At 43.5% G+C, this 27,852-nt stretch overlaps 1 protein-coding gene across 6 annotated transcripts in view; it reads right to left on the bottom strand.

Moving 5' to 3' along the window:
• Window positions 1-27,852, bottom strand: part of GFRA1 (GDNF family receptor alpha 1) — a 195,229-nt gene that overhangs the window by 162,330 nt on the left and 5,047 nt on the right. The window lies entirely within an intron of this gene.

Below are 27,852 nucleotides of genomic sequence, written 5' to 3'. Positions count from 1 at the left end.
ACGTACTGTTTCATATTTATAAAAATTACCATGGTAGGAAGGACAAATCAGTATGAAAAAAACGAGACTAAATTAATATGGTTCCTGCCTTCCAGGAGGCAGGTGATCTGAGGAAAAGCAGACCCAGAAGGGGGGAAAAATGATGAAAAGCAGGCAACTAATGAAAACTGCTGAATAAATCCCCAGTATTTATCCAAATTAAACATACACTATTGGGTATCCCATATGAGGGAAGAACCAGCTGTTAGAATTAAACGATGCATTTATTTAATCAAGAAAGGAGTTGAAGGAGGAAAATGAAGGTAGTTTTGTCACCCCCTCTATGAGGCTCCCTGTCTTGCCCCAAAAAACTGAGGTACAACCTTATCTGTGCTTCCAGAATATTGTATGCCTTCCCCCACCACCACATTGGTAATAGCCTGTGAGTATTTCTTCTGGACTAAAGTTTACCTTTTCTATGTAACTTTGTTTCAACACAACCACCACCACAAGGTTAGGAAAAACATAACTTGAGGGCTTATTCTGAGCCAGGCTTTGGGATAAAAACGTTAAATGCGCTATCTCATTTATTCCTCACAACAAACTTACAAAGCTGTCCTATTATTATTTTAAAAGAGATAATACATTTATATGGTCCAGAAATACAAAAACACAAAAAATGTATACAATGACGTCTCCCTCCCACTTCTCTGCCTTATATGCCAAGTTCTCATACCTCCTTCACACGTAACTATTATTATTAGTGCATTACTTATCCTGGCAGAGTTTACGTATACACAAACCACAATGTTTCATATAAAAGTAGCATATTATACAAACAGCTCTGTACTTTGAAATTTTTACTTGTCTTGGAGATTTAATGTAGAAAACTATCTCATACTTTTCTAACAGCTGTATAGTCCACTCTGTGGTTGAACCATAAAATATTTAACCGCACTTCTATGGATGCTTGTTTTTATATTTTACAGATGAGAAGAACTGAGGCTCAGAGAAGTTAGGAGACTTGTCGAAAGTCACACAGTTGGTTTATGTGGCAGACAAAGGTATCAAGTTGGTGAGAATCAAGCCTAAACTCTTACCCTGCTGTATTTACTACCTGGCATAACACCTGGTATGTAGCAGATACTCAGTGAATATTTAATGAATAGATTAATGAACCAACAAACCAATAGCAGAAAAAAAAAAAAAAGCAAGCAGAGCAATTCCACTCTCTCTTTCCACCATCTTTCACTGCTCTCACTGTTCTGCTTTTTCACTCTCTGGATATCTGCACCCACTCCTGTATACAGTGTCAGAGGAGTAGAACAAAGACTTTGAGCCATCCTGGGCTCCTGCAAAAACCTGGGTCCTGCCTGATCCCTGCACATTATTTAATCCTACTCAAAAGCTCTGGATAAAGACATCCTAGAATGGATGCAGCACCACCGCGGCTGGTCAAAACCCCAAAGGTCTGTTCAAGAAGGTCACAAGGGGGTGGAGAAAAGGGAGTTCCTGGAGGCAAACAACACCTGTGCCTGGATCCCCGGGCGTCACACTGACACATCTGAGTGTCACTGCAGATTAGACAGCCAACTTCCAGACCTCACTCTAGGGCTTCGCAGCTGGTTTTCCTCTGCAAAGCTGACATCCCCCAAACCTTCAACTCCTTCCAAATGTGCCAGAAAGCTGACACATGTAGCCTCGTTTTTACACTGTGTTTTACATTTGGCTCAGCCGTCCAATAAATTTAACACCGGAATTATATACAACATGAAGTGCATTCAAACACAGCTGATTTCTTCACAGGCTCTTTTGTGAGCAGCTGCTGGGAAGGTGCCGCATCTGACAACAGGAAAGCTGTGTCTTTCAACATCACAGAGTCTGGGGAATGTGGGCCTGAAAGGTAACCTCCCTGTGACCTCACAAGGTATCGGAATGGTTTCATTCGTCTGACTTGTGTAAGAAGAACCCTGCACACTTTACCATCTGCACTCAGCCCCCTGGCCCCTCAAAAGATGTGGAATGCCTGCCTTCAGACAGACCAGGCTTAAAACGACTCAGAATGTGACATACACCATTCTGTGTCCATGTTCTTTGTATATACTCTGTATACATGTGAAATTTCTGGAAAGTGAGCAACTGCCTTGAAAACTACACAGCCATCTTTCCTCTGACACTTTGCTGTTGTCTTTGATAATAAGAGATATTTATTTAACAAGGGCTCAGAATTACAGCTTAATTGGTTGTAATCTGCTCAGTGAAGAAATAATGTCCTCTACAGTTATTCTAATACAATCCATTTAATCTAAAATCCATGCATCATTACGGATTTTTCTGAGACAGAATATTTCAATCTCTTCTTCTACATTTAATTTCAAACTATTGATATGCAAAACAAATGGCCATTCCTTTTAAAGGCTGCAATACCAAAAAAAAAAAAAAAAGAAGAAGAAGAAGAAGAAAAGAAAATCTATTATTTTTTGCTCATCTTTAAGGCCATCTTGCACGCTGTAGGATTAGCATGTGTAATTCCCCGAAAGTGAGACACTTTTAAAGCTTATGTGTTTGTGTTTTTCATTTTTCTCAACTGGGCTCACTCTGAAACAGGTAGAATAGAAATCTCAAAGCAGGAATATCACGAGCCACGTCCAGCTATGTTAGAAGCAAATAGGAAAATGTATGTTACCAAGATGTCCATAGAGAAAGAGCGACATCAGCTAGCCAATCAGTCAACAAACATGTTCATCTTCATTTGTGGGCTTCCATTAAAAATGTTTTTATTTATGGTTCTTCCTAACACATTATGTTAATAAACTGTGTTCACACAAAGCCGATGTCTAAACCCTGGTATGTTTCCCACGCCCTGTATCTCTCAGGTTTTAGTCGAAATGCAGATCACGGTAGAACAATTTCTTGACATTTTTGTTTTATAATTATTATTATCAAAGCACAATTCTAGCGGGTCTTTGCCGGATATATATCAGAGGTGAAAATCTTTTTAAAGTAAATCATTATAAAATCCCTTTCCTTTATACCACGCTGGGAGTGCAGTGTCTAAAGGTCTTTGGGGAAAATAAATAATGGAAATTTTGTTATTGATCTCATGCAGAGGCCGTGAATCTAATGAGTTATTGTTATTTTACCCACAGCAAATATTATGTGGTCCAAAATAATAACATTCAATTAAAGAAAGAAAGCCAGATAGGATGTAAGATTAAAGACTTAACTTAACAATGAACTCTTTTGAGTACTTCCTAAATGCTAATTTAGTCTGTCATACATTTAGAATGAAATTCTTTTTAAAAAGTAGTTTCCCATGCCACCGTAATAATTAAAATGGTTATTTATCTTATGATAGACAAGGATCATCTTCAACAAAAGAAGGTTACTGGTCTTCATTAAAAGATAACTTATACTTGGTTTATTTTTTTAAAATCTAACAACAAAATCTTATACAGTAGTCATGTCTCCTAGGATTTATCAAAACTTCTGAAGAGCTAAATCTGAGCAAAACCATAAATGCAATTTTGAAAGTGTGGCACAATGGAGCCCTATTAGCAAGGCTCCTCATTATATGAGTTGAGGGTCATCAGACTGAAAGGTCACAGTGTGTCCCTTAGAGCTTCACTGGATACAGGAAACCAGAGCACTTCATAGAGGGAAAGGGGGCATCTACAGCAGGTGTTCGTCCAATTTCTCTACGGTGTATTATCAAAAATGGGAAACCACTGCATTTTAAAATTCTGTGTCTGGTCCATAAAGCCACCAAGAAAATCCAAGTGACTTGAGTTTTAAGAAGCAGCTGCCGTAATCCTAAATCTTCAGGACAAAGGTCCTACTGTTTGGCCACAGGCTGACCTAACACACTTGCTTTTTACTCCCATCCTTGGGACCTGACTGGTCCACTGCTCTGTTCTTGTCAGAGGGGAACCCCCCCCCCAATCCTGGGCTCACTTACTCCACTTTATCCTGGCATCACCCTTCCTGTGCTCAGATAATGCCCCACCCATCTCCCCATGCAGCGAAAATTAAGACTGAAACCTTGGCACCCGTGACTACTTTCTTTCCCATAATGAGCAACTAAACCACATTTACAAAGAGGCATTTTTGAGAGATGGATTTCTCTTCAAGGGATTGAGTCCTACCATCTCTTAAAAATCAAAGAACCTTAAGAGTGGATGACTCACTTAGAATTTTTGCACTTCATGGCCACCTAAACAATACTTGGGTGGGGCAAAAAGAGGGTGCTCTGATAGGTAGGAAATAACTAGAAAGGAGATATCTATTTACCACTCATCACAGAGTATCACAGGTAACTCTCAACTGCTTTTTAAACTCATTAGCCTTGAGCTGCTTGCGAAAGAAGAAAGATTAAATCTTATGCCTCTCTGCAACCTGGCATCCCACACAAATATCTTTGGACTGAAAGGAATAAATCAATAAATACCAGCTAACTGACAGTGTTCACTCTATGTCAGGGATGACACTAAGCTTTTACTCTTCAAGACAATTTCATAAGGTAGATACAGTTAAGATCATCCTATTTTGCAGATGATGAAACTGAGGCTCACTAGGTTGATTATCCAGCTAAGACTTCTGGAGTTGGGATCTGATACCAAACTGTCTGCCCCAGACCTTACGCTCTCAGTCACTACAATAAAAAGTACTTAAGAGTTTTTTTAAAAAATAAATATCTCCCAATCCTCAAAAACAAGCCATTACTTAAGATGCATCTATTTTCACAAAATGGATAATTTATTATTTCATAATACATTGGATGTCTAAAACATGTGTGTTTTTGAAAAACAAAACTCTCAGACATCGAAGTGACAGAGTGTCTTTTGCCAGAAGAACTTAAAGAACTTTTAAAACCCACATCATGGGGATAGAATGAATTCACACATTTCCAAGAACCTGTCACCAAGAGGTTCAAGATGCCCATTCTTCGGTCCAATATCCTGTTGTGACCATTTCAAATTGCCTGGAAGAGACTGGGAAAACAGAGAGGCCTTGGAGAACCAAATCTGTCAAAACAAATCTCAGCCACACAATTTCTCAGTTCTTGTCCCATTTTCACTCCAATGCAAAAATGCAGAGTCTCAGGAGGTCTCTGAAGCCTCCCAGCTGAGACTTTCGGTATTGTCCGCCTTTCTCCATATTAGCATCCTCAGCTGATCCAAGCAGCAGCTCAATGGGTATTAATCTGTATTGCCACACGATGCAGATGAGTTTGGGAATGGAATAAAAAATGCACTGGCTGAGGTTCCACTTTGGCAGTAAACAGAGGCTCATCAGAGCAGGTACCATCTGGAAATGACAGATGGTCAAATTGGGTATTTTTCTAAACACGGGAGGACTTGCCATGCTACTTACTTGTGATTGTTAGATACAGGTGAAGACTGAAGCTTTTTTAATGTGCAGGATTTGATAGCACTGACTACACTACGGTCTGTCTTCCCTAGGGGCTAGCTAGAAATACCACTGGATTCACAAAGACGTTTCTTCAACATTAGGGTTAGGAAAGTCAACTTGCCACCCAGCCATTTTCCTGGGAAGGCAGAGAGTACTCATCCAAGTATCTGAAAAGTAGGCTCAAGTACACAATCCACAAGCAAGAGTTCTGATCTTGGGAAATAGTGCTTTCCAAAATGGAATTGAAAAAAAAAAGAAAAAAGAAAAGTCAATCATACAACAGCTGTGTTTACACATACAAAGTGAAGTGGAAAAACTGAGGCAATTACCCAGATGATTTCAATCAAAACATCCCCTCAACTGAAATATCCAGAAAATTGAACATATAATATGGAGGATTCTTATTTTTTAGCATGAATTATCCAGATAATTGCTTCATCTTTTCACCATTCTTATTTAGACCTAGCCTAAAACCCATCCTGTGCATTGGCAACTGAAAATACAATTATTTGCAGATGCACATACTGAGGGCCACAAGTGTCTATGGTTACAGTTATGTGCAGATGTATCTCAGCGTAGACCAGACCAAAGTCAAGTCCGAAGTTTTGGAAACCCGTTCTGAAAACCTGACATACAACAGAGACCATTCCTTTTAAACTCCAGCCCCTATAAAAAGTCACTTTAGCAGATAACTACAATTTATCCCCCCAAACTAATCCATATACAATAAAACAAACCCTTAAAACTGCCCTACTTTGACTCTTTCATTATTTGAGGAGAGAAAGTACCCATGAAAACAAATGTTTTAGTAACAAAGAATTCCTTCAAAAATTATCTTAAATCAACTGGAAAAACTAACCTTCCTTCGAAATATCATGTCTTTTACTTTGATTTTCAAACTATCTACTTTATCACCCCCCACCAAAAAATGTCTGTAATTCCTTATGTGACATATAAAATCCTGTATACCCCTAATCTAACTTATTTTAGCATATATCTCCAATTACAGAATACATTCAAATATTTGTATCACAAAGGAGAAGCAGAGAATGCCACTAACTCAAATTCAGCCCCAAACTATAAATTCATTTTAATTAAAGATATTTGATAAGCACACATGCTGAAAGAAATGAAGAGGGGAAGGTGCCAGAAGAAGACTTATCTTTTGCAGAGAAATTAAAAACTGCAGGAAGAATTCAATAAGCCAGGGAGGCCTCTTGAAACCTTCCATTTCAGTCCTTTCATTTAAGCACCCTGGTTAAAATTTGGTGCTTCTCATTTCTGGTCAATATGATAACCTGAACTGATGCAGATATACAAACTCCCCCCACCTCAGCAAAAAAAATATAAAATATGAAATATAATATAACAACAAAACTCATGAAAACAAGAAAAAACTGGAGAACTGGGAACATGCCTAAAAGGCAGTAATTTTCAACTTGGGCTACACATTTAGAATCATCTGGAAGCTTTAAAAAAAAATCTCTGGGGGTGCGGTGCAGGTTTCAGGATTCTAGAGTTCCCGGGTGACTCCAATGTGCAGCCGATCTTGGGAACACTGTTACAGGGAAACAAAGGAGCAACCACCGTGGTCACAGGCCCTTGACTAGGAAACTCTAAATGACCTCCCTGCATGAAACCAGAGGCCCAGAAGGTCCAGAACTTGAAAACAGGCCCAGAGTAACTCTGTTCACTGGCCTGGGGACAAAACACAAAAAGAAGCTTGAATCTTGTAAGAGTGTGTAGTCCCAAGGATAGTCTTCACATGAGGTATGGATTCCAAACGAAGGAATTCACTTCAAGGCCCATAATTCATGAACTCCATAAGGCCCAGCCAAGCAATTATAAGTTACCTCAAGACCCTATGGCCTTGAATTTGGTTTCTGAAGCAAGAAGGGGGCAATTTTTGAAGGGGTTATTAGTTATTAAAAACCTTGTTTTCACGGATACCTTCTCTCCTCTAATAATGAAAGAAGCAAAGAAGGGCAGTTATGGACATGTTTTATTTAATATGGATTCATTTTGGGGGGACAAATTGTCATTCTCTGCTTAAATGACTTTTTATAGTCTGTGGAGTTTAAAAGAAATGACCTCTAGTTTTAGTCAACTTTTCAAAACAGGCTTCCAAAACTTCAGACTTGACACTGTCTATACTGAGTTACACTGCCTTCGAGACCTTATGCAGGACTCTTAGGAAAAGCCATTGTCACTAGAGATTAACTTAGTTGAAATATTAAAACACATAATGAAATAAATAAGGACAACAAATGTGAGACTGGGAGAACAGATCACTGTGAAAGGAGGCTTTAAAAATATGTGTTCAGTGAGACAGAGAAAGAAATGGAACCACAAGAACAACACAGCTCAACAAAAGGAATAAGAAGATTTTTTTACATAGAAATTCTAAAATGGAAATATAGAGCTGTTGAAATTAAAAACTCAATAGATGAGTTCAATGAAACACAGAAGAGAGAATTAATGACTAGGAAGACGGGCATGAAGACCTCAGAGGAATAAAGAAATGAACATACGGATACAAGGTTCTGAGAAGTGGAGAAAAGAGTAGAGGTCTGCCTTGAGAAGAGAGAACTCTTAGAAGAGATTGTCACTGAATTTTCCAGAACTAAACAAAGACACAGGTATTCAGATAAAAAATAATAATAATACCTAATACCAAACAGGAGAAATTAAAAACAAATTCTACTTAAATATCAATGAAATCAGTGAATAAAAAACAACAGGGATATCTTAAACTATTAGACTAAGTAGACAGAAAGAAAAATTTGAAATGAAAAGATAGTTCAAAGGAACAATCATTAGACTGACAACAGACTTTGCATCAGCAACAACGGATGCCAACTGGCAGTGGAATAATGGTGTACAAGTGCTGAAAGAAAATAATTGCCAAACAAGAATCCTATACTTAGGTAAATTATTCAAGAATGCAGACTAAATGAAGACATTTTGAAATGTAAAAAGATGCAATGAAACACATATCTGATTTAAAAAAAAAAACTGCATCCAAAATATACAGAGAACTCTTAAAACTCAACAATAAGAAAACAAACAATCCAATTTTAAAAGTAAGTAAAAGATGTGAACATACTTCTCACCAAAGAAGATACACAGATGGCAAATAAGCATATGAAAAGATGTTCAAAGTCATATGCTGTTAGGGAATTACAAGCTAAAATAAAACAACCAAGAGAAACCACTCTACACCCATTAAAATGGCTAAAATCCAAAAACCTGACGATATCAAATGCTGATGAGAGCACAGAGCAACAGGAACTCTCATGCATTGCTGGTGGGAACACAAAATGGTACAGCTGCTTTGACAGACAGTTTGGCAGTTTTCACAATGCTAAACATACCTAAAATACAGTCTAGCAATTGCACGCCTAGGTATTCACCCAAATGAGTTGAAAACTTATATCCACACAAAAAAACTCTGAACACAAATGTTTATAGTAGCTTTATTCATAATCTCCAAAAACTGAAAGCAACCAAAGCTGGAAGGAAGACATCCTTTGATAGGTGAATGGATAAACAAACTGTGGTTCATCCAGATAACAGACTATTATTCAGTGATTAAAAGAAATGAAATATCAAGTCACAAAAAGATACGGGGGAAACTTAACTGCAATTTTTAAGTGAAAGAAGCCAGTCTGAAAAGCTGTCTGATTCCAACCAATGACAATCTGGAAAAGGCAAAACCACGGAGGCAGTAAAAGAGCAGTGGTTGCCGAAGGCTCAGGGGAAGAGCAGAGATAAACAGATACAGCACAAGGGATTTGTAGAGTGATGAAGCTATTCTGTATGATACAGTGATGGCGGATACAGCACATTATACATTTGTCAGAACCCCATAGCACTATATAAGAGAAAAAGGGAATGGTACATTTGTTAATAATAATGTGTCGATATTGGCTCATTAATTGTAACAAATGCACCACAATGAAGCAAGATTTTAATAATTGGAGAAACTGTGAGGGTAGGAGGGCATATGGGAACGCTCTGTATTCTCTGCTCAATTTTTCTGTAGATCTAAAACTGTTCTAAAAACAATACTGTCTATGAACTTTTTAAAAAAGGACAGTAATTACTATGCATAGACACTTGATGAAATAACTATTAAAAGATAAGCATCAGCAAAAATGACACCCAGAGGGGTTAGCAAAGAAACCAGTTAAATGTCAGTAAACTGAAAGATGGACTGACTACTTGAAAACAACAAAACTGGTTTGGGAGGATTTAAAAACAGGGGAACATATACACCCTTTTGTATGGTGTGTGAATTATATCTCAATAAAACTGTTACCTCCCCTCCGCAAAAAATGTGCATGGTCCATAGCCTAGTAGTCCTATTTCCCAGCATAAATTCCTCCATGTACACAGAGAGCAGCCAGAGTAAGAACATTACTGCGGCTTTATTAGTAATCTCAGAAACAAAGAAATAACCGAAATGCCCATCCAGAGTGGAATCTTGTTCATGGCAACATATGTGGTAAAGCACAAAAGATGCACTAGATGAACAACAGCTCTGTGAACACTGAATTCCAAATAAGACATCTGCTCAAGAGACTAAAAGTCACTTCAAAGTTTAGGTCCAAAATGGAGCTCTAAATCCTCAGTTCCCAAAGCAAACACAGCACTCATCCTGGTCTGCCCCACCTTAGAAAAGGCACTGTCATTCACCCAGCTACATGACAGTGCCCAAACTGCCCAGAAGTACCCCCCGCCTTCTCTTTCTCTCTCACCCCCTCTACCCAATCCATCAGTAAGTCCTGTGCATGCCTTGAATCTAACTGCTTAGTATCACAAGCCCAGAGTGAGCCCCCATAGGTTCCAGAGTTGATGCTCCAGAACCTTCTACCCAGGTTTTCTGCTTCTCTTCCTGCCCTGCAAGAGGCAAGATATACAGTCAAGAGAGATCTTTGTAAAACGTAAGTAAGATCATGACACGACCCTGTCCTAAACCCTCCAGTCCCACCAGGATGGCCTCATCACACTTGGAACCCACCTTTTTCATGACCCAGAAGGTCTTCCAACCACATGACCAGCCCTTGCTGGCCCTCCCACCCTCACTCACTCCACTGCACTCCCACTTGTCACCATGCTCCCCGGACCCCCAGCCCCACACCACTGAGCCTGCGGGATGGCTGGTTCCTCAACCTCAAAGACTCCACCACGTTCCACTGCAACTTCTGCTCAAAAGTCTCACCAGAGGAGGCTTCCTCAGTCTAAAAGTGTGTCTGTGACTCTCACCCCCCACCCTCCTCTCTGTCCTCATTCTTTATTCCCTTATCATCTCTCTTCCCCTGGATGGAATGCAGGCTCTTTGAGGGCAAGGCCTCTTTCTAGCTTGTTCCCCACTGGATCCTCAACATGCAGAAAAGCACTGGCCCAGAGAAGGCACTCAGAATGGCAGAGTAAATCAATCATTCAGTGATGCTTTTGCAGACTTCAAATTTACCTATAATAATTCCTTTTTTAAAAGATACAAGGCAAACTGGGGACGCAACTGTGTGTTCCACAAGCTGAATGAGACAGAACTCTGGTCGTGCACTCCTTCTAGAATGTGGCCGCTTGCCTGGGGGGCGGAGACGCGGGGAGAGCAGAGGAGCCACCACAGAGCTGGAGACCAGGAGGGCCTCTGGGCTTTCCCTGACTGCGAGGCTGGGGGGCAAGTCACCTACGATCTCTAGCCCTGAGCTCCACCTACAACATGTCAGGCTTGTTCCAATCTGGGGTGGGGGCGGGGGGGGAGCAGCTACTCCTTCCCCTTGACCTTAAAGGGCATGGAGGGAACGGGCTTCCCATGGGGGCAGGAGGTGGCCGACCATGAGATGACCTCCAATCCCCAGCAAGTAAGCAGCCCCCACAATTCAAATCTCATCTTCCACAGTTCAACCACAAGCCCCCTCGGGCTCCAGCCGGTCCCAGAGTTCTAGAACTCATCATTTCAATCCGTCTTGAATCCATATTTCTTCCCACAGCTGAAGGATAATCAAAGCACCCCAAAACCACTTGGTTTTGACCCGTGCAGTTCACAAACGCCAGCTGTCATCTCATGCAAGCCCACCAATGAGTCTATGAAGTATGTAGAACAGGTAAGAATATGACCCCGGTTCACAGCTGAGGAAATTGAGGCTGGGAGGGTAGGGGGGCGCCTAAGAGAACGGGGTTCTCTTTGAAAAGCAAGCAAATGAAATCCCTAGTCAGCCAGGCCTCTTTTTCCCAGATGGGTGTAGTTGGTCCTTCTCAAATGTGACAATGACGACAATGGGCTGAGAAAGCCGTGCAGGCCCACGGTCCCCGCCACGGTGCATTCCAACATTTAGGCTCCCAGGCTGGGTCTGCAGGCCTGCTCCGCCCCTGCTGAGCCTAACCAGCCAGGGATGGCTTCTCCAGTCTCATCTCACACTGGCCTTCTTCCTGGCCTGCTCTTACAGAGTCCCACCTGTCTCTCCTTGAGAGCACTTTCTATACTTGGAACTTTCTATGTATGTGTCTGAATCTCGCTCCCCAATAGACTGTAAACTCCACGAGGGCAGGGCCAGTCTGAGTGTGTTCACCATTCTGTCGCCACACACCTAGCCAGAGACGGTGTGTGTGGGGCTGGGAGGCCTGGAAATGTGAGGGCCTTTTGTGACCATGCTGGAAGATGTTCCTCTGTTGACCCTGGAGGTGATCTCATCCCTCAATAGGAACCATGTTCTTGGTGACAGTGTTTGCCATAAACCTGCGCACGTCTGGCTATCTTACATCCTCTAAAAGCTAACAAATTCTCTTTATCATCCAAGCCTGTTAGAGGCGAGTTTTCCGCCACTTACAAGAGGAAGAGTCCTAACAAATGTGCCTCTCTAACAAGACAGTAAGCTCCCTAACGGCCCAGTTTTGTTCCCTTCTGCCCTGTTCCACCTACACGTTGGGCATCAAAAGTACTTAATCATTTGTTGTTACCAACGTGGCTCAGGTCGCTGCATATTCCTTCATTCATTTATTCATTTGACAAATATTTGCTAAGTGCCTACTACGTGGCTTCCCAGGATTGGGGACAGAGAAGAGAACAAACAGGTAAGATCCTTGCTCTTATGTCACTTAACATTCTAGTGAGAGATCCTTGACAAAGCATCGAAGAACCAGAAGGTTCCCAAGGGAATCACTGAGTTGCAGCACAGCAATTTCCAACCAAGACAGCACACCTGGGGTGGGGGTGGGGAGAGCTATCAGGATGTCATACACCTCCCCTAGGGGACACTGTTGGCACAAAATGTTCCATAATGCCAGCTTAGAACCACTGGTGTGGCCCATACACTGCTCTGCCAGAGAGGAACAGAGGGGTCTGGCAAAGGGAAGTAACTCATTTAATGGGACATTCAGACTCAAACCCAAGTGTCCGATATATGCAATGAAGTTCTCAAGTCCCCAGCGCCAATCCTCCAGGAGTTTAAAATTTCAGTCAGTAGAATTCCTTTACCCCTTTTTGTACCCAGAAGGGTACAAAACTGCGCCATCAAGGAAGCTGGTGGGGAGGGAAATCTGCCAAAGCCAGCATCCCACACTTGGCACATGGAGACTCACGAGGAGGGCGGGTGAGGTGGTACCAGGTCTACCGTCAGGGCTTGCAGAGCAAAGAAGCAGAGTCACTGGGATGGGGTGGGGGGTGGGGGCACAGGGACGAAGGTGGACTGAGGAGGGAGGGTCCAGGAATGGGCAGGCCAGGGGGCCCTGCTCCGCTGTCATTCCGTGTTACAAAAGGCAGCTCAGAAGAAATAGAAAACAACGGTAAGCCTTTAAATAAAAAAAACAATTACCAAAAATAAAACCCCAAGTGTAAATTTTTCTATTTTGGGGTTTCTAAACAACATTTAACTTAGTGAGGGTTTTACATCTAGGGTAAATATTTGCCGGGTATTTCTGGCCCATGTCAGGGTGCTTATCTAAAAAGCTGTTTAGTCCTGCTCTTGATAGGAAAATTCTACATTCAACCCAGCATACTCACCCCACACGTGAGCCCGCAGGCACTCTCCTCCCGTCAGTCTCCAAGGTGCACAGTGTGCACCCAGGACACCAGCAGCCAGCCAGATTTGCATAAGAGCACTTTCTGGAAAGTCTATCTGTGTACGCTGCACTTTCCCTTAATGAAGGGCGAGGGCGTGGAGGAACAAGTCCATGACTGACCCTTCCCTTAGGGTGCTACTGCGTCAGCTCTGCCAGGCTGCAGGAATGTTCCGGGAAATTAAGGAGCTGTGAGGCGGGACTGCAGATTACAAGGGAGGTACACAGTTGGTGCATACTACGTGGTGTGGCAGCTCCATTTTACAGGCTGTCACTCGCCAGGCATCTCAAGGTACCAACTACAAATGCACTAAGAGGTCTGCAGAAAGCAGCCACCAAGTCTGAGAGAAGGCTGGAGGGATGAGCACAGGGCCACCCCGCCTTCCCTCAGTGCAGTGAAGTGTGTTGAGGCTGATGAGTGAGTTCTGGCTTTTTTCATAAGAACTTCTAGCATTTTAACTTAAAAACACAATGTCGCACAACTCAAACCCAATTCTCACAATGACCCCGCGGAGTACATAGTATCCACATTTGGCAAATCAAGAAACCAAGGCTTAAAGTAGTTACATAACTCACTGAAGTTATGAAGTCGGGATGCAAACCCAGGTCTGACTCCAAATCCACATTCTTTCCACCTCAGCACTGCTCTCCCCAATATATTAAAAACGCCTCCCTAGGGGTCTAAAAGGCCTCCTCCTCGCCCAGGTTTAAGAGAAAAGGCGAGTTCAATATGGAGCATGTTTGAGTTACGGCCAGGATACCTTGACGGAGCTACCCGGCAGGCAGCTGGATGGATGGATGCTGAAAAAGGGCGCCTCAAACTGAGAGTTCAGAGACTCCAGGGGAAACACTGGCCAGAGCCGGGGACTCCAGAGGTGCGCCACCAGCACACGGGCAGAAACAGAGACCCTGAGAGCAGCCACGTGCTTGGAGGGCTGTGCGGTCAGTCCAGCCAAGGCCGGTACTCAACAAACTAAACCAGGAGCAAGGGCAGGGAAGCGTGGGGAGGGGGGATGTTTTGGCCAAATCCAGGGCATTCTTCCTAGGCCTCCCTCAAATTAGAAAGACATCACTGTTTCTATTCAAATATAAAACAGTGCTTGGACCACAGATAACTGAGAATCTTACCTTGCATTCGGTTGCTTTTGTTCTTGCCCTAAGAATCAAAAAGGCAGCAAGCAGAAGAACATGCAGGGACTTAGGCCTTTGGAGCTGGAGAAACTGGCTTGAATTCAAGATCCTTCAAAAACTAGCTGTGTGGCCTTTAGGCACATCACTCCACTTCTCTGAGTTTGGGTTTCCTCTTATAAAAAATATGAATAATGCCTACACCCACCTCCAGGCCAACACTCAGGGCTTTCGTGAGGATTAAATGAAATAACCTACGAAGGCATCTAGTACCCTACTTCTGGGCATCCAGCAGGCATCTCACGAGTAATTTCTTCACAATTGCTCTCTGGGAATCACAGCCAGCGTTGACTCTGACCTTAAGAGCTGGGACTTGAGTTTCTGAGGGCAATCACAGCTAACCCTTCAAGCCTGAAGAGGCTTTCCATGGAAATCTATCCTTTCTGAGAATGACTGTTTCCCTAAGGGGGAATCTTGCCACAGAAAAAGGTATTTTGAAAAGCCAAGTCCTTGGGAAAGGTACATATAACCAACCAGCCAGCATTCAGGAAGCAGTTGCCACCAAACCCAAAAGGAAGTCATTTCTAGGCAATGTCCTTCTCAGAGAGGATTCTAGAGGGATCGCAAACCCAGACAAAGGGGACCTAGATGAATGGGTAGTGCTCAAGAATTCTGACCCTCACCTGACCCCATGCACACGACAGTAGCAGTAAGTTCACTTTCTCTGCACAGTGACATAGCCCCCAACAGCTGTGGAATGTCAAAAACAAGACTGCTTGGGTCTGAAGTTCCCCTCCTCCACTGTGAAATGAAAGAAAACACATTTCTGAGTCTCCACTTCTTTATGTTTTGCTTATGAGGAACAAATGTCGACAAGATATAGGATACGCTGCTCTGTTTGCCACCAAAATGCAACACAACGTAATTTTATATGAAGCTACACCCGCTTAATTGTGATGCATTAAGTATTATGTTCATTGTTTCTGAAAGTGGGTAGAAATGAATAATTTATTTCAGACAGAGGAAACTCCTGAATATGAAATGCCTCATCTTTTAAAATTACAATTTGGAAGACAAAAATGAGAAAATACCCATAGCCAGTGAACCTTATACTGCTAATAGAAAACAATGCTCCCACTGTTTCTACTTTGTTTGCAAACATTACATTTTTTTAAACATTCTTGAGAATAATCAGGAAAAAAGACACGAGATTTTTACCGCACTTGCAGCCACAGAACACAGAGCTAGCATATCATTAGGTAATGTTAATTTTCTGTGCTGGGTGAACACCCTTTCCTGTCCTACCACCGTGCCTTGGCTCACCTAGAGTCCACTCCCCACATCCCCGCATCCCAGGCTCAGCCTCTCCTTCCAGAGCTTTCTTTCCTGCATCTTAGTCCCCTTTGTCTCTCCTCCATCCGGCTCCCTCCATGGCCCTCCCTGTGCTCTGAACTCTCTTTCTGGTTCCATCATCACCCAGCAACTAGCACAGTGCCAGGCACAGAGTAGGTTCTCAGAGAATGTGACTACTGTTACTTTTAGAAAAGATAATCAATTTTTGGAATGAATTAAATTGGTGATCATCATTTCCAGGATGGCTATTAGTGCCTTTTTTTCTTTTTTTTTTTTTTCAGGGCGGAAGAAATCTACATCCACTCAAATAATCTACTATTCCGGTTTCACGCTAATAAATTGGGAGACGTGGGAGAAGGGAGTTAGGGCATATCTGAAAGGAAGAGACCAGCAGTCCCTCACCAACCATTTCCCAGGCACCTTCCAATGCTCTTTCTAAGTGTTACCGCCAATAACCTTATGAATTGGATGCTATTATTATCCCTATTTACAGACAAGGGACCCAAAAAGGTGGTGTGAGAAACCACGAGCCCAGGGTCCCACAGCTAGAAAGGGCTGGAATGTGGAACTCAAATCTGGGTGTATTTAACCCCAAGACTTTGCTCTTTACCACCGCTATTCTGCATTTTGTAATTTCCTAGGATCATCAGGACCTCTTCCCCTGCCCCTCCCCAGCCCCACCCTATCTCTGGAATGAATACAGATGGTCTGCCTGGTGGCTCCTGAGGACACTGCTGCCCAGCTCTGGGTGTGTTCTTACAGGAGATCAGCAACGGCCAGAAAGGGCAGCACCCCGTCTCCCTTCTCCCACCCCAATGATATCATTACAACAACGTCATAAACACACCTTGGCCTCAAGAAAGGACAGAGAGATTTACTTCTCAGGAACCACTCTGAGCGGCGGTAATTACTGGCTGCAGTTCCAGCAGCCCTCCCTCCTCATCCTTCTCTCACCGGGCTTGCCCTGGGGTTAGCGGGCATCTCTTTCAATTACAGCAACTCCCTGTATTTAGAATGTTTGAGTTTTTATTCAGAAAATCTCTTGCAAAATGTTCTGAAGCAAGTTGAGAATGTGGTGCAGACAGCTGCCAAGTGAGACACAGGACTAGGGAGCTGGAAGGATAAAAGAGGATATAGAAAATGAACGCAGAAACAGGCCCATACATTGAGTCTTCCCCACACGCGCCACCTGTCAGGGTTCCAAAGGTGCACAGACAGGTTGCTCAGGGCCATCCCTCCCTGCCAGGAGGACGGCCCTGGCCTGGGGATCCACATGCTCATGCCTGAGCCACTGTCCCTGCAGGAAAAGCAGAAGCCCACCCTGACTCCAGGACAGAAGGCAGCACTGGGGTGGGGTGGGGCTCTCCGGAAGGCAAGGGGGAAGTCATTCCTCTTGGGAGTCCAAGACTGCCCTCCAGGGGAGGCCTTCTTTCACCAGCCAGGTCACTCAACGTCTAAGGGGCCCCAATGAACAATTTTCAGTGACACCCTTCCTCCTGCCACAAGCCAAAATGCCTCGGAGCATAAAGACTTTTCATGACCTGGCCCAGACCACCCTGCTCCCTGCACTCACTCCTGCTGGCGTCACCTGCTCTCCACGTGCCCAGCTCCCTTCCCAGGACCAGCCTGGGAGGCCCAGGCCTCACTGGCTCCTGCTCCTCTGCCCACCTCAGGCACCTAAATGGGGAGAGCTGGGTGCACTTGGTGCCCTGAGCATCTTTTCCCCTCTAAGGAGAATTCTGGGAGAGAGAAGCTTGAACTTGACCTACACATGCTCTGCATCCATCGGGAGCACGGTGCTCTTGGCTTCACTTTTCACTCCCCCAGAACGTACCTTCTGAGACGAGGAGTTGTTAACCCACAGCAGACCTACATTGTTCTCCAGTCTGGAAGCACCCAGAGCCCTGGGTATGCTTTTATGACACAAAACTATGTTAAGTTGAACCATATGAAATGTCTGCTATTCTACCACTGTTGACCTGCAAAAATGGCAATTTCATAGGATTCAACCTAAAAGACCCGACAGTGCTGAGGTACATTAGCCATCATCCTTCCCTGGTTCTGCTGAGATGAAGGCCAAGCCCCTGTGCATGGCAAACCTGCCTCTCTGCCCAGTTCTTCTCCCACCACTGCTCATGACCCATGTCCAGCACCCTGGCCACTTCGTATGCCTTTGCCCATCCTGTTGCCTCTGCCTAGAATGCCCTCCCCGACCATATCTACTTACCAAACTCCTATCCACTCCTCAAAACCCAGCTCAAAGTCCTCTTCAGCAAGCCTTCTCTGACTTACAATTCCATCTAGTCAGTTATTCCCTTCTTGGGCGATATCTGGGCTTTGTACGGAATTCTACTCATTCGCCTACCACTTCACAACATAATCTGTTTGTTTTATACCTAACCCTAAAACAAAAAAATGGTATTATATATTATATCTGTTTATATTGTCCACACACACACACATCTATAACTCAGTACAAAATGTCTAAGAGTTCTTCATGCAGCTTGTGCTCTTGACTTTCAGAGATTACCTCGCTTGTTATATGTATGTAAACAAATGCTACAGCCTGGGTTCTGGGGCCAGACTTCCTGGATGAGAATGTGACTCTACCCATTCTTAGGCATGGGTTCTGGGGTCAGATTTCCTGGATGAGAATGTGACTCTACCCATTCTTAGACTCTACCCAAACTTGCCCTCAGACAAGTTTCCTACTTGGGCCTCAGTTTCCTTATCCATCATGTGGCACTCAGAGTACCTTCTCTTACACAAGGTTGACACAAGTTATTGCATATAAAACACCTAGCCCATCGCCTCTCACAGCTGTTGTAATTATTATTATTATTTCTGTTAAAGTCTCAGGGGGAGAGTGACCCTTTTCAAATGGGAGTATGCATGTTTAGAACTTCAGCCTGGTCACTTTTTCTCCCCTTCAAATGCCACTTGTTATTCCTAAGCCTACAAAAATATAATCCTTCCATCAAGGACTCTCCAGAATTCTCTGATCTCCTGGGATCATTTTCATCAAGAATTTATTTGAAATTCATAGTAACAGGGATAAATGAAACATTTCATAAACATGGGCTTTAAGAAACCTGCTGGCCTATTCCTACAAAGAATGCAACCAACACTTATTTTCATATATTATTAACTGTACCCAAAACGATAACGTACAAAGGCGACAGAAATAACGGTCGGCACAGTGATTCTGAGACCATTCAGAGATTTGAGCGTGGTGGTACCAGCATGATGGAAGACAAATGAATAGCATATTAGGTCACCTTAAAGGGGCACTACACTATGTATTCTTTTCTTTACCACTGTGTAATGCTGATTATATGACAACATGACAAAAAAAAATGGCCCTAGGCATTCGGCTCTACTTTAGGAAACCTTCCATCTCACACTGAAATGAAAAAAGATACAATCCAGAAATTGCTTCTTTGGTTAGTATTTCTGCAGTTCCGCAGGAATGGTTTTAATAGCGTGCGTGTTCTGGATTTCGGCTGTCAATTAAGAACCCATCAGAATGCAGGGCTAAATATTAAAATAATAGATATTGGTTTATATTTCAACTTTAAAGGCCCTTTGTCAAATAATAGTGTCTTAAGGTGGAAGTCAGAGGAAGAGAAACTGGGAATTAAGGAGGGAGAGTAGGAACTAGACAGCTCCTCCTTAATAAAGGATCCGGTCTGTGCTTAAAATTTCATCACGTAGCAGCAGCACAGGCTTTGGAGATGCAGATGCAGGAATAGGATGCAAAACTTAACTCTCCCACTTACTGGCTGTGTGGCACTCAGAAGGTTACCCACCCTCTCTGATCTCAGGTTTCCTCCTCAGAAATCAGAGATCATTACACCTATCTTTAGGCAAGGTTGAGCACCAAAAGGAAATACTGGCCTTGAACCGACAGCACAGCGCAGGGTACTCAGCAGGGGTTCCCCAGGGAACTCCTCCCTCCACACTTGCCTCCTCCTTAAAGAGAGCACAGGTTTGGAGATAACACATCTCTAGGACTATGGGGCCGAGTCCCAGAGGGAACTGTGGTTTGATCAAAAATAGGCCATTTGACCAAATGATTAAAAGTCTGTCATATGCTAATGCTCGGACGGGGCGGACCGTGGGCAATTTAGTAGGAGTAAATTGCAATTGATTTTCGAAGAAATTGCTTGTTCTCTTGCCTTTCCTCAGCTGTGTCACGCTCTCTCACACACAGCTGCCTTTGTCACAGCCAGAACCAACTGAAACACGTGTCCAGGAAAATCTTTTTTAGGCAAGATGCTTAATAATATAGACATCCACACTCACACACACTATATATATACATGCAGTGAACAGGCAGATATACAAATACATCTTCATCTCTGTGTGTATATAGATGTTCTAGCAGGCTCAAATTTTGAAACAATTCTGCACCATGACTGTACCCTTCTGTGTGTTCTACAAATCCCTCTGTGGTTTGGAGAGTTATCCTGAGTCATTTTCATTTTTACAACAGCCTACTATTTGAAGAAAGATCATAGAAGAGCACACCCCTAAAGCCTCCTCTCCCGTGCACCCCCAGCCCTAGCTGTGCAAATCCCTGGGTACGAAAAGAAAATGGTTAAAAGATCACAGAAGATAAAAAATCATAAGAATAAAGGTTAACAATGGCTGCATTCACCCCTAATTTCTGATATGGTGATAGACCCTCTTAGAACATTAATTAGAATGGGAAGAGAGATGAAAGCAATGCCCAGGGGACATAATAAATTAGCCCCTTATGCAAATTACCCATTCGTTCTCATCACTGACCCAGCAAGTGGAGTCTCTAAATTACGGGAAGTGGTTCGTTTCTTTAACAAAAAATTCCAGACAAAAGGTTAATTTTTTTTTTTTTAATCTGAAGGCTGGGAGGGCTTAAAGCAACAAATAATTTCTCAGTTTCCCTCGCAGACAATTCTGAAGGGGGCCAAAAGATATGAAAATTAACATTCTGGACACTGGCTCCTGTTGCCAAACAGGGATCTATTCAATTAACCCTTGTTCCAAAACAATTCTAAAACGATGGACAGCTAGCAACCCCCTTAACTAATGTCAAAGGCTGCGGTTCTCACCCTAACCGTGAGAAACAAGTCTAGCATCCTAAAAGGGTGCACAGCCGGGGAGCAGGTGAAGGACAAATTAAAGGAGGTGGGGAAATGCCAGGATACAGAGAGTTTCAAACATCAATTTAAAAACAAACACACACCAAATTCTACTTGTCGTCACTGTCTTGGACAATTTATGTTCTATCATCCCAGAAATTTATGGAACTCAGTTTTCTTATCAGTAAAATAAGGGGACTGAAATAGAATGACCTCCAAAAGTCCTCCTATATATCCACAATCCAGGGCTTTTATTTATCCCTTTGCTTCAACACAGTATTTCCGGTAATTTGATTTGTTTAAATATACCCTTATGACGTGCACTTTGTCTTCTGAACTCACTCCTGACTGCCTTTTCTCTTTCCTACTCTCATTTTCCCCTTTTCCTTATTGTCTCCACTTACTCCTTATTTTATCTTCTTCCATGTATTCAAACGAAATGCTTTAAATACATTCTGGTTCAAGGTAAGGTACATTTTAAATAAATCACACTTTTATAAATGTTATTAACATGAAAAATATATGTGGCAAGATGACAAGTTTCTCTGGTATGAAGAAAAGTCTAGAAAGAAAAACAGCAACTCCTAGGATAATATATAGGATGCAATATGCCGGCCCTCAGAGAAGGAAGGAAAATATGTTACAGATCATCCTAGTCCACTGCCCTCATTTTACAGTGATGTCTCTCAGGAAGGGTGGACACTTGAGTAAGATCACGGGTTGGTTAGAATTAAAGCTGGAAGCAGAACACCCGTCTGCTGACTCCTGGACCAGTGCTCTTTGGCCAAACAACCCCAATAACTCTTCCTGTGAATTTGGCACTGTATTCCAGAGAATAAAAAAAAAAAAAAAAAAGGACATCCTTTGGAAAGAATAAGCTTCGGCAGCAGAAAAATTAAGAGATGGCAGAAAGAAATACTTCAGAGGAGAAGAAGAAGGAATGAGGACAGACATATTGGCTATAAATTATTTTGCAGCTTGTAACAATCTTCAGTTCATGCAATTACCTGTCACTCACCGATGCTTTATCTCCCCTCTTCTGGTAGCAGGACCTACAGTAACTCTATGCAAAATATTTGACTGTCTCTACTTTCACAGCCTGCACTGAAAGATTCCAGCCTTTGCCATAAGTATCCAGACACTGGAATGACCTGACACTTAACTCATGAAACTTCTTGAGGTTGACAGTTCATCTCAATAATAAAATTTGCCTTTAGGAAGTGGTCAGTGACACAAGAAGACACAGATTCCTCAGGTCATCAGGCAGGGAATAAGAAGGCATGTGTAGAATACAACTCCATTTTTGTAAAAAAGAAAGAAAGAAAGAAAGAAATATATATGTTACATGCACACACACACACATATGTATATATTCATTTATGTGTAAAAAAATCCGTAAAGGTTCATATCAGATGTTTACAGTGGTTATGTTTGGAAGCTAAGACTGCAGGTGATTTAAATTTGCTTTGCTCTTTTACCTGTTTGCAATTTCTTATTGTTGTACAATAAAAATGTATGGCTGAGGGGCTAGGGAGGCAGAGAATAAAAGCCAAAAGTAGTGGTCTGTGAAAGTGAAATGTAAGTGTACTTAGCAGAGCCTGTGGGGACGGAAGCATCTCCCAGGTTGAAGGCCTGCCCTTCTCAGGGAGCAGTAATTCTTCCTGCTATGAGGGGCGTTGGAAGGAAGATTTATGGGGAGAGGTTAGAAGAATGGGAATCAGTCAAGCTGAGAAGGGAAGGCTGATCACAAGAATCCTTAAGCACAGGAAGCACTCCCACCCCGGGTGAGAGCCAGCTGCAGCAAACTCACCTCCGACCAAAGAGCATAAGGAAGGACAGGGCCCCAGAGGAACAGGAGGATTCAGAGCAGAAATAAGGAAGACCTTCCCCAAAAGGAAGTTAAGACACAAACGGGGCTATTAAGAGATAGGACTTTCCTCCAGGGCCCTTTGGATATTGGATAGATTTCTTATTTCTTGTCCAAGCTAGTTTATGAGCAGCATTCCTGAAGGCTTGGGGTTGTTATTCCTTTTCAAGACATAGAAGCATTGTTCCATGATCGGGGAATACGTTCTGCTAAAAAAGAGTCCTGGAGTCAGGAGTGAGGCAACAGCTAACATGGCCTTGGCACAGCGTTAAAAATGACAAGCTTTATTAAGGACCAACTGCAGTTCAGGGACCATGCAAGGCATTGTACATATAGCATCTTTAATTCACAAGAACCTGTAAGGGAGACATTACCATCATCATATCTTATATCCAAGGAGTGTCTGAGGTACAGTGAGCTGAAATGACCTGCCCAAGACAAAGTAAGTGGCAGAGCGAGGATGCACCCGGGTGAGTGGAACTCCAGAGCACACGTTCTTTCTCCAGCACCAGCACGTACAAAGATGAAGAGGTACGAAGCTGCCCAGAGCACCGGTGGGACAGCAGCTGGTCAACCTGGATTGTTTGGAGACAGGGTGGCTGGGACGAGACAGAAGGTCCATTAACAGAAGACTCATTCCTGTAGGTCACCAAGGTGCTAAGATCTGGCAATGGGTGGCCACGTTGGATTGGGAGAAACGAGACATGGGGTAGGGGAGGGGTGGTAAAAAAAAGGCCAGTGCAAAGTTCAAGTGAAGGATAAGAAAGGTAGATTAAGAGAATAGAGAGAGGGGAGCAATTCAGAAGACAGCGGGTAACTTCAGCAGGGCTCGGCGATGGGTCCGGCTAAAGGAGTGGGGAGGGTAGATGAGATGGTGGAGATGCTTCCAGAGCTTATGACTTAGACAGATAATGCCATTATGTAAGACAGGAGACTCAGGAAGAGAAGGATATAAGGGGCAAAGGGGTGTGATGATGAGATCCATTCTGGATGTGCTGAGTTTGAAGTAACTTGAGATACATCCAGATGGAGTCACTGGGCTTCAGCTGGAAATGCTGGTTTAGAGCTCAGGAGATGGTGGAGTAGGAGGTGAGCTCTGAGTCACTGACGTATATGGTAGCTGAGGTCCCAGAGATGGATGAGGTTTGTCCAGAGGGTACGCAGAACAGAAAGAGGCCAACACTGACCTCCCCTAAGGCAGTGCCAGGTTCCAGGAAAGGTTCTGGAGGCTGCCCTCAAGCAGTGTGGCCCTGGCCAAACTGCATCCCCTCTCTGAGCTTCAATTCTGTAAAAGCAGAGGATAAGCCTAGATCTCTAGGGCTCCTCTCTGATATCCAACCACCCATCGGTAATGAGACGCCTGCTCAGAACCAGGAAGGACATTCGGTGATGAGTGAACACCCGGCATAACATGTGAATCCCTGACTTTCCACGGGGAAAGACAGACATATAAATAAGTTCCCCCATTAGGCTGTGATTAACAGCTATCACAAAGGCAAGAGCAAAATGCAGCAGGAGATTCCTGAGTGGGAGCGCAGCCCTCAGAGGTGAAACCCCATCTGGTCTTGAAGAACCAACAGAAACTTCCCAAACAGAGGCAAAGCCAAGTGCAAAAGCACACAAAGTACCTGGGAATGGGTTCCTCAGTGAGCCTGACTGGAGAGGTGACAGGGCTTAGAGAGGGAGGGAGGGGCCAAGCAGGCCTACCAAGGAGTTTACTATATGCCAGAATAGAGAATAAAGAACTGACGGGGTTCTCAAACATGCCCACAACATGGTTAGAGCGCTGAGTGGAAAGCAGAGAACCGCCATATTCCCCTAGCAGCTGGTATTTCCAAGCCCTTCTCTCTTGTCGTGGTTTGACAAGACAGCAGATGACCTTATAAGGCTCTTCAACGTGTAAAAATGTTGAAGTTTTTTGTGATAGCAACGTAAATATGATGGTATAGGAAAACAGAAATGCTAAACAGGGCTAATTACTTACAGCATCATTCAAAAAAAGGGGAAACCAGACTCAAAAGAGAGTTTAGGGACGTCGCATTTGGGGGCAAACCATTTCCAATGACTTGGGGACCAATCTCAAGACCCTAAGGCGTCCCTGGAAGATGTAAGCTGCTCCTGGACTTGGCAGGGAAATGGTGGCAGAGCCAAAGAGCTAGAACTTTGTCTTTCACCAAATCAGACTTAAGACGTTCAAATCCCAACATCACTCCGCCCCAACGATCTCTCTCCACTTGTTTGCAGTACCATCGGCTGGTTACATTCAAGGAAAGGCTGGCATTTCCTGACTCTTCTCTACAAAATCCAGCCTTCCAATTCAGCTCCCACCTTGGAGCCTCTTTTTCTCTTGCTGCCGTAGACCCTCCCTCTGATCCTCCATTGTCAGGCTTCTCTTGGCACTCAGTGCACTTTCAAAAATTTCTTCCTGCTTTGTTGTCTCCCTCCAGACAGTCCAAAAACATTGCCAGCAGGTTCATCTTCCTTTCAAGTCGCTATTTATTTCTTGCTGCTTCTTGAACTTTTGTGAAGACGAAAAGGAGGTGACAGAGCAGAGTCATGGCTTAGAGGGGAGCAGATGTGAAGCACCGCCTGGCAGCTCCATCCTCCGGGCCTCCCAGCGTCCACACAGCCCTGCCCTCTGGGCTCCCGAGACACTTTTCTGTGTTCTCCCCCCTCCTCCGACATCCTCTTGCCCTGGCTCACTTTTTCCTCTACGTACTCTCGCTCGCTGCCTGCCTGAGTCTTCGCGTCGAGACCCTTCAAAACCACACAGCACCCACCCACAGGGAGAGTGCTTCTAGAGCCCTTAAAACTGCCGTAGAGGCCAAGGCTTCAGCTATCACGTTTTCAGAAGAGCAGTCCCTTCAGCCTCCCACCGCAATTCTCACTTGACTCGGCTGCAGCTCAGCCTTCAGAACAGAGATGACAGTTTTTAGATTCCACCTTATTTGTATTCCCTCCCTTGTTCTCGCCACTGATAATACCTCAATATGGCCTTTTAACTGGCGATTAAGTAAACAATGGCAAAGATAGCCATGGGTTTGAAGAGTCCAAAGAAAATGGAAACGCAGGAACGTCAAATATGTCTTGTTCGGTGAGAGGATTCAGCTCACACTTAACTGTATGTGGATAAACATTCTTTTCACATTGGGCAGCGAAGTCCAAATATGGAAACTCGGATTGCTACCCTATCTGGAAAAAGCAGAGGCCCTGCTGTCCTGGTTTCCTCAGAGAGATTCTCAAGACAGAAGAGATGTTCTAGCAACTCAGATTCAAACCATGACAAGCAACATTCATCACCCCGATCCTCTGTCCTTCTCCATCCTACAAATGCCAAACTGGATAATATGCATTATTCAATGACTTAAAACCTCTCAAGGCTCCATTTGGCTTTCCTATACCCACTTAAGGAACACAGTCACTGTCAGAGGTCAAAGCTCATTAGTGCTGGAACCTAAATCCAATGCCCTTGAGATATAAAATGTAGCTCCGGACAAGACCTCCCTGGCTCTGAGTAATTCATTATGACTTCTGGGTCCTCGGCAGGCCACATCTCACAAACTGAGAATCATATTTGCTATGAAAAGAAACCTGGCTGAGAAAGGGATCCAAAAAAATGAATGAGTGGAACCTGGTCCACATAGAAGAGTTTCTGACACTCATCAAAGAAATTCAGACAAGCCAGTGGTATCCAAGAATGACCAAGCTACTTTAAGTGGAGAATGAATGCAGAGATTGAAAACAGTGAGTGTAAGAGCACAGTGAGGGATTCCAGAGGTGTCCTCAATCTTTTCTCAGAATCATAGACTGTTAGGACTGGAGATTATTTACTCCAATGGCCTCATTATACCAAGAAAAGAGACACCCAGAGAGGGAAAATGAGTGTACTGAAGCCCCATAGCTCACAACAATTCTGAAATTAAAACCCAAAAGAACCTTCCTCCTTACCCACTTCCTCACTCTCCCTGTTCCTGAGGAAGTTCACATCTTTCCAGGCATCAGTACAAAGACTGAGGAGTAATGCTCCCATCGCCCCCCAGGGCCATTGGCAAGAGGCACCACCCCTCAAAGTGTTAGGAAGGCCAGGTTCACTTCTGGTACCCCATCCTAGTTCTGCCTGACCTGCTCCTATGAGAGCCCAGCTGGTCATATACACTTGTCTGTAAGTGCCTGCTCCACTGCCCGAGCCACTGTCTTGGCTGGGCCAAAGAGGCAGAGAGCATTAGTAGGATTTGGGATGGAAGTTATCAGCATTATTCAGGATAATGTGTGGGTACCTCTGATACTAATCTCGTCCCTTTATATTTTATCCTGAAACAGACAACACACACACACACACACACACACACACACACTTTTCCTCCGAACCTAAAGAATACTATAGAGGAGTGCTTCTCAAGCTTCCTGTGCATATATAAAGCACTCAGCCCAGGGATGTTCTTAAAATGCAAATTCTGGTTCAGAAGAACCGGGAATGATCCTGAGATTCCACACTCCTAACAAAGCCCCGGGTGATGTCCACGCTGTTGGTCTGAGGATCACACTCTGAGTAGCGAGGGCAGATGTTACAAAATCTTGCAAACAAATTTAAATTCTGGTTCCACCAATTAGGAGCTTTGTGACTTCGGGCTGATTTCCTAACTTCACGGTGCCTCAATTATCTCATCTCTAAAATGGAAATAACAATATCTAAGATGCACTTGATGAAGATTACATAAGTTAATGATGCAAAGCTCTTAAACAGTACCTGGTGTATCATAAGGGCTTAATAAATGCCAGGTCCTGGCTGCCTCTAAGATTCATGAGAGCAGGGATGACATCTGTCTGGCTCACTGCCAAAATCCCAGTGGCTAGAATTTAGTAGGTGCTCAATAGATGTTTGTGAATGAATGAATGTATGTATGTATAATACACTCACACATAATT

Source organism: Camelus ferus, chromosome 11, assembly GCF_009834535.1.
Source record: "Camelus ferus isolate YT-003-E chromosome 11, BCGSAC_Cfer_1.0, whole genome shotgun sequence".
In the NCBI taxonomy this organism is placed as follows: domain Eukaryota; kingdom Metazoa; phylum Chordata; class Mammalia; order Artiodactyla; family Camelidae; genus Camelus; species Camelus ferus.
The sequence above is the reverse complement of the archived record's forward strand: the minus strand, read 5'-3'. Positions and strand labels throughout refer to the sequence as shown.